A 7,301-nucleotide genomic window follows, 5' to 3' on the forward strand; every position below is an offset into this window, starting at 1 on the left:
AGCCGAGCACAGAGGACTCTGAGGGCAGTGAACCTATTCCATATGATACCATCATGATGGTACGTGTCATTATGCATTTGTCCAGACCCACAGAATGTACACCAACCCCCAGGCGTGAGCCCGAATGCTAACGGTGGACTTCGGGTGATAATGAGGTGTCAGTGTAGGACTCATGATTGTAACAAAGGTGCCATCTGGTGAGGAACGTTGATCGTGAGGGAGGCTCTGTGTGTAGGAGAGAAGGGAGTATTACCTGGGAACTCTCTGTACCTTCTGCTCATCATTGCTGTGAACCTAAGTCTGCTCTAAAAACTCAGTCTGTTAAGCGTCTGCCTTCGGCTTGGATCATGATCCTGGGATCCCGGGACTGAGTCCCGTGTCAGGCTCCCTGCTCAGTGGGGAGTCTGCTTTTCCCTCGCCCTCTGCCTACCCCTAGCCTCGCTCCTGCTCTCTCGCTCACTCCCTCTCTCTCTCTCTCTCTCAAATAAAATACTAAAAAAAAAAAAAAACAAACTTGGAGGGTGGGCTCCTGGAAATGCCTATCGGGGAAACTGAGGGCAAACTTGGACGTGTAGCTGGGATCTGACCCCTGGTCTCCTGACCATGAAGTCATTGTTCTTTCTGCTGTGCCTTACCTGCCAAGGAAAATGTCAGTATCAACCCATCCCTGACTTGGTCACTGATACCCAGAACGGAAGCCCGCCAGCTCTGACGTCCACAGCCCTTCCAGCCGCCCCCTCCCCGGAAAGTCCTCCTCAAACACTCTTGCTGTTAAAGCAGGCTGGTGGCCATCATCTCTTCATTGAGGCAGTGCCTGTAGGCTTGAATAATAGTTGGAATCTCATGGGCTCATTGGCTGGACATTAGGGGATGTTTATGTTGTGCTGTGAGCAAAGGAAGGCTTTATTCACACTAGCACCTGGTCCAGAGAGGTCTGAAAAGCTCAATTATTCAGCACAGTGTGATGGAAAAATAAAACTCTCAGTAGATGTGTTTAAGGTCATCCTTTGGCTTAGCTGAATGTGGGGAGCCAGGAGTCCCGACTCACTCACTGACCTTAGCTATTGCTTGAGACTCTCCGGTCTGAACCTTACCTCCAACAAAACAAATGTCTATATAACTAACTTTATCTTAGTAGAAAGCTTTATACCAAGAAAACATTTGGCCTCTCTTATCTTTGAATTCGTGTAATTTCAGTTCGTACAGTTGGATGAAAACGGAGGAGCGGACTTCCGATTTGCACGGGGTGTTTACTCTGCTCCTAGAAGCCCCCGGAGGAGTTCTGGCCCCTTCGCTGTTTCCTCTGACCAGCAGCTGATTTCTTTGATATCCCGTCTTGTGTCCTGTCCAAAATAAATGATGGGAGTGAGGCAGGCTCCAGCAGCATGGAGAGACCGTCTGCTGGCGCCATCTGATTCCTCAGCGGGCAGAGCTGCGCAATCCTGGGCTGCAGCGGCCACCAGGGCGCATTTGTGGGCTGCCGGTGGGGGCTGCCACCTTGCCCTTCACACAGGAAAACAGCCTCCAAAGGGGGAGTGCTTTGCGCAGTCTCGGGTTCCATTTCCTAGAACTCACGCCAGGAAATTGCCTCTGATCCTACAGGAAGCTGCCTATGTGATGGATTGCCACTAACTTGCTGTGTGACCTTGGGCAAGGCACTTCCCCTCTCTGAGCCTTACTTTCCTCATATGTAAATGGAAAGAGTATCATAATAATTAATGAGTATACCCTAGACATTCTCTAAGAACCCCCAAAAGGACCTCAGTGGTTGGCATCATCCTTTTTTCTTTCTTTGCAGCTGGGGAATTATAACTGACAGGGGGAAGTCATTTGTCCACAGATACTAGTGAGCTAGTGACTGACACAGCCAGAATTTGGGCTCAACGTCTCACAATATAATAGCAAACACCGTCTGCACCTTCTCTCTGAATCTCAGAGCAACCGTATAAGGTCGGTTTATCATTGCCCACGTTTTATAGATGAGCAAAGGTCTCGTAACATCTTTTCCACCTGTGAAAAATCTATTATTTTTAAATTCTGGAGAATGGTGACGGAAACATCAGACTAGGAAGGTCAGGGCTCAGACTTCCTGTTGGCTGAGGGAAAAAGACTGAGTGCATGAAGGGTAGGCGGGAAGAAAGAAGGTGATGCGGCAAATCCCGACTCCTGAGCCAGGACTGCAAAGCCCATTCTCAGGGGCCTTTCATTGCTACAACCCTGGGGGGCAGGCACTGTTAACCATGCACTTTTTATGTAGGACGGCCTCGGGGACAAACAAGGTGCCCCAGGTCACAGATCTCTTAAGGGGAGCCTGTCCGTGGGACTTGAACCCAGTCCTGTCTGGTTCCAAAGAGCTAACTGAGCCCTTCGCCATCCCTCCGCCTCCTGGCACCGACCCCTCCCAATTCCACAAATTCCCCGTGCACTTTTCCGACACCCTCTCATTATGCAGGCTCCTCTGTCCAGAATGCCCCTTCTCCCCTTGTCGGTTGGTCACATTCCTTCAGAGTCATCCGATGAGGGCCAGCTCAGGGGTCACATCTTCTGAAAAGTCTTTCCTGACACCCCAGGCAGATGTCACACCTCTCCATCTGCATCCCCCGAGCTCAGTCATGGAAGTGTGTCAGATGACAACGATGGTGATAACCAGAAGTATTGCTCTGGTGAAGACTGCAGCCTTTCTTGGTGCTTCTGTGTGCCGGGCACCTTGCTCAGCATTTGCACACACCTCATCTGACACGGTCCCATCACCCCGTCTTTTTGCTGAGGAAGCCAGCTCAGAGGAGTTGAGGACCTTTCCAGCAGCTCCTCAGCTAGCACGTGCCTTTGCCTGGGCTGTTGTCAGTAGCAGGAGGTGTGACGACAGAAACAAGAGGTCGAAGTGGTTCTGGGAAGGGGCCACAGGCCAAGGAATGCGGGTAGCCTCTAGAAGTGGAAAAAGTCAGAGAAACCGATACTCGCCTCCCCTTGAAGTCTCCAGATGGGACCAGCCCTGCTGACCTCTTGGTTTTTGACTTCCGGCCTCCAGAACAGGATAATAGATTGGTATTGTTTTAAGCCACTAGGTTTGTGGTCATTTGTTATGGCGGCAAGAGAAAACTCATACAGGCGGAAGTGCTTTTCGAGAGACGGGCTGACATTGTGTGGTCGGCACCTTAGCCAGAGCCCGGCCTCCGGAAGGGCCCGGTACATGTCTGTTCAATGAAGACGTGCAGGTTTGGTGTCATCGATGCACAGGGCCGTCAAAGACGCCAGCCCCCACTTCTGGATGCCTTTTGATCCTGAATCTCCTACATCCCAGTCTGGCCTCTCTGTCCAGCACTCCAGGAGAACAGGCATGTCACTCCCTCTCCCCCTACGCGTCCCGCTCAGATGAATGGTTCTTTTCTGTCTCCACAAGAGATTATTGTTTCCAGTTATTTGTGCATCTCTATGGAAACATTCCTTAAAAATACTATACATCAACTTGAATTTTCCACCAGCAGCATTTTTGGAACATCTGTCTGTGACCATGGACTTGGTTCACATTGAGGGAGGAGGTACTTCCCTTCCGTCCACTCATCAGTGATAGATAAGGCAATGGAAAAGCAGCCTCTGGGTGGCAGGAAGCCTGAGCTCTGGCCCAGGCCTGCCCTTAACTTTCTCTGTGACCTTGGACAAGTCACTTCACCCCACATCCGTGTACTTGATCTTTACTTCCTTACTTGTAAAGTGAGTGCGTTGAACCGAGTACTCATGAATACTCCTGTCTGCCTAAAACGTATACTTCTCCATACTCTCTTAGTAAGAAATGATACTGTTCTACCTACCAACTGGTCTTGTTGTTTACCATCATCCCTTTGCACAGTGTCCAAGGATTACAGAGCTAAATTTTTCTGAATATAGAATAATGATAAAAATAATGTAACAATGTCTTCTTCCCATTTGATGCTCCTCTGCTAAGCACTTTATGTGCATTATCTCATTTAATCATTGCTGCCTTGGGGATAGGTATTTTTATCCCTGTTTTACATATGAGTAAACTTAGGCTCAGAGAAGTCAAGCAACTTTCCCGAGGTCACACAGCTCATGAGTGGCAGAGCTGGCATTTAAGCGAGTTGTCTGTTTTCAGAGCCAGCGACACCCTTAACCACTAGATCCTACACCACCAGGAATGTGGGAAGGACCCCGATGGCATCTGAAGAATGTTTGGATGAATGAATCTGAAAATCATCCCCAAGAGTAAAATAGTTACCACACTTCCCTGTTGGGGGCTGATGGTGCATCTTAGAGCAGCCAACCCCCAACCGAGGGCACATGTAGGGGCTTCCTGGTCGGTTTATGGCATGTCCTGCCTTGGGGTCGTAGCCATGGAGGAACGACAAGTTCTGGAGCACAGGTTTGGATTGTCCAGTCGAAGCCAGAAATCCCAGGGGGAAGGTGTCCCAGATGAATTCATTTTGTGGCTTTTGGCCCAACGATCACCATTTATAGCCTGTGTTCCCATTCCTTCTGCACTTGTGTTCTTAACCACAGTCTTGGGATAGTTACATATACAGAGACAACCTCATGTCAACCCCACTTAACTCTGGAGCAGACCCGGGAAGAGTTTTAAGCTAGCCAGCAGCTTCCTGCCTCTCAGCCAGCTGCTCCTCTCAGCAGCCTGTCCCTAGTTTGTAAGAACTCCAGGTAGGCATTCTCAGAACCTGCAATGAAAAATGACCAGCGTTTCCTGTATCCATTTCCCGTTCCGTGGCAAGGAAGCAAAGAGAAGGCCTGAGCTTCCCCCCCAGTACATCCCAGAAAGTCTGATGGTCTAATTCTGTTTAGCAGAACACCAGTCCCTTCTGGAGCTGCCATGGTTTGTGGTCTGGGTCGTTTGCAGAAGGGCACAGAGAAATGCATCTGTAGAGGCTCTGGTAGCCTTTTGGAATAGATTCATCCTTCCAGTCTGTTTTGGGAGCTTGCTGTGTACGTTCTAATCACTGAGAGCCGGAGTTCTCAATGCGGGTGGTTTTGCCCCTAGGGAGTGTTGGCGATGTCTGGGGACATTTTTGGTTGTCACAGTTGGGTGGGTGAAGGGGTGTGCCACTGTGATCTGGTGGGGACAGCCCGGGGAAGCTGCTCCACATCCTACAAGGCTCAGGGCAGCCCCCCACCACAAAGAGTCATCCCTCCCCAAATGTCACTAGTGCCGAGGCTGAGGATCTCTGGCCCAGAGAGGATAGAGGTGTGTTCTTCTAGGTGGGGTCAGGACAGGTCTCTGGAGAGGGACATCTGAGCAGAGACCGGGGGAGTGAAGAACGTCTGGGCAGAGGGGACAGGTGCAGGGGCAGGGTAGGCACACGCCACCAGGGAGACTGAGGATTTCCGCATAAGTGCCACGAACGGGGGGGGGGGGGGTGCCCAGTGGACCGGGAGCTCTCTCGCTCACCCTTCCAAAGGCTCCCTCTGGCCACGGGGTGGAGAACGGGGGCAACAGGGAACAAGGGGCCAGGGGTGGGGGAGGCGGTGGGTGTGTCTAGACCAGATGCGGGAAGGGAAGCCTGAGTTAGAGCACTACGTGCTGTGTACCCACTACACACCTGGAACTCTGCCAGGGCTTGTGTGTTGCTTGGAGTCAGAGGTGCTTAGTAGCAAGCACATGGTTCAGTGTTTTAGGAACTTGCAATCCCATCAGAAGATAGGCACAGGACAAGTTACGTGTAAGAGTTTGAGGACTGGTATTGGCGGTATTGTAGCTGCCTACAGCCATTTCTGTATGGTTCCCAGGGTTCCACTCAGTCAAAGAGTACTTCTTAGCCATCTATCCGGTAAACCTTATGATGTACCAACCCCAAGGAGTTCCACAGATCACCTCCTGACGCTTACCAGCCGTGTGACCTTTGTACGTTTCTTCACCTCCCTGAGTGACAGGTACATCGTCTGAATACTGGAGAGAGATAATAATGGTATTGACCTCTTGGCATTGTTGGGAGTGGGTTAAGTCACTTGGCACTGTGCCTGGTAACCAGCAAATCCCAGTGAATGGTGCTGGTAATGAGATGCTGTTCTGTGGCCCAGGGGCCCACAGCCAGAGCAGAGGGCACCAGAGAGCACTCTGTTTAATGTCACCATTTTATTATTAGATTGCATCTTAGCTCATTCCTACTGGCATGGATGTCCAAGACCTATTAAATGCAAAAGCATACTGCAAGAGTGCGTACAAAGCATAGTCCCATTTTCGCAAGGGAAGAAGTTGTACATATTACATATTCGCACGTAGTAGAGTAGGTTATGAGCAATGTATATAAATACGCATGTATTAGAGGACTGTCTGGAACGATACCAACCGAGCAGTTCACAGGAGTGCGGTACCTCCGTGGTGTGGGATCGGGGCATGGAGGTACTTGCGGTGTGTGGCAAGGACAGTCACACTCACTTCCGTTTCCTCATCTCCATGTGGGTTACACCAGGGCTAGGGACTGGCCTGGCCACTGGAGTGATCATGCCTGTGTCCCTTCTGGGTAGAAGTTATTTACAAGCAGGTGGGAGTCTTCTCCTCTGCCTCCCCTTGCTGCAGGGACTCTGGGGTTGGGGGGAGTCACCATTGTCTTAGCTGAGACTTTGTGTAAGTGAGAGATGAACTGGTCAGGGCTTAGACGTCAGGGCTGTTACCGCAGCAGAGCACAGCTACCCAGACTAGTTCACCCTGGAAGTGGAGTATGCTTCTGTGCAGCCGGATTTTTCCAAAATAAGCATGCTTTTGTTTATTTACTTATTTATTTATTTAAAAGATTTGTTTATTTTAGTGTAAGAATGGGGGAAGGGGCAGAGGGGGAGAGAGAATCTCAAGCAGACTCCCTGCTGAGTGCAAAGCCCAACACTGAGCTCCATCTCAGGACCCTGAGACCACGACCTGAGCCGACACCAAGAGTGGGACGCTCAACCGACTGTGCCACCAGGTGCCCTGATTTATTTATTTTTTTAAGATAGAAAGCTTACTAGAAATTAAACTTTTCTCTGAAAAGGCTACACACTGTATAACCCCAACTATTGGACATTCTGGGAAAGGAAAAACTATAGAGACAGTAAAAAGATCAGTGGTGGCCAGCAGTTGGGTTGGGGGAAGAATGAGTAGGTGGGGCACAGAGGATTTTTAGGTCGATGAAACTATTCTATATGATATGGTGGAGCATGGTAGATACATGTCATTATACATTTGTCCAAATCCACAGACTGTACAGCATCAAGAATGAACCCGAATGTAAGCTGTGGACTTCGGGTGACAATGACATGTCAGTGAAGGTTCGTCGATTGTAACATGCCCCACGCCGTGGACG

This window comes from Ursus arctos, unplaced genomic scaffold, assembly GCF_023065955.2.
Source record: "Ursus arctos isolate Adak ecotype North America unplaced genomic scaffold, UrsArc2.0 scaffold_34, whole genome shotgun sequence".
NCBI lineage: Eukaryota > Metazoa > Chordata > Mammalia > Carnivora > Ursidae > Ursus > Ursus arctos.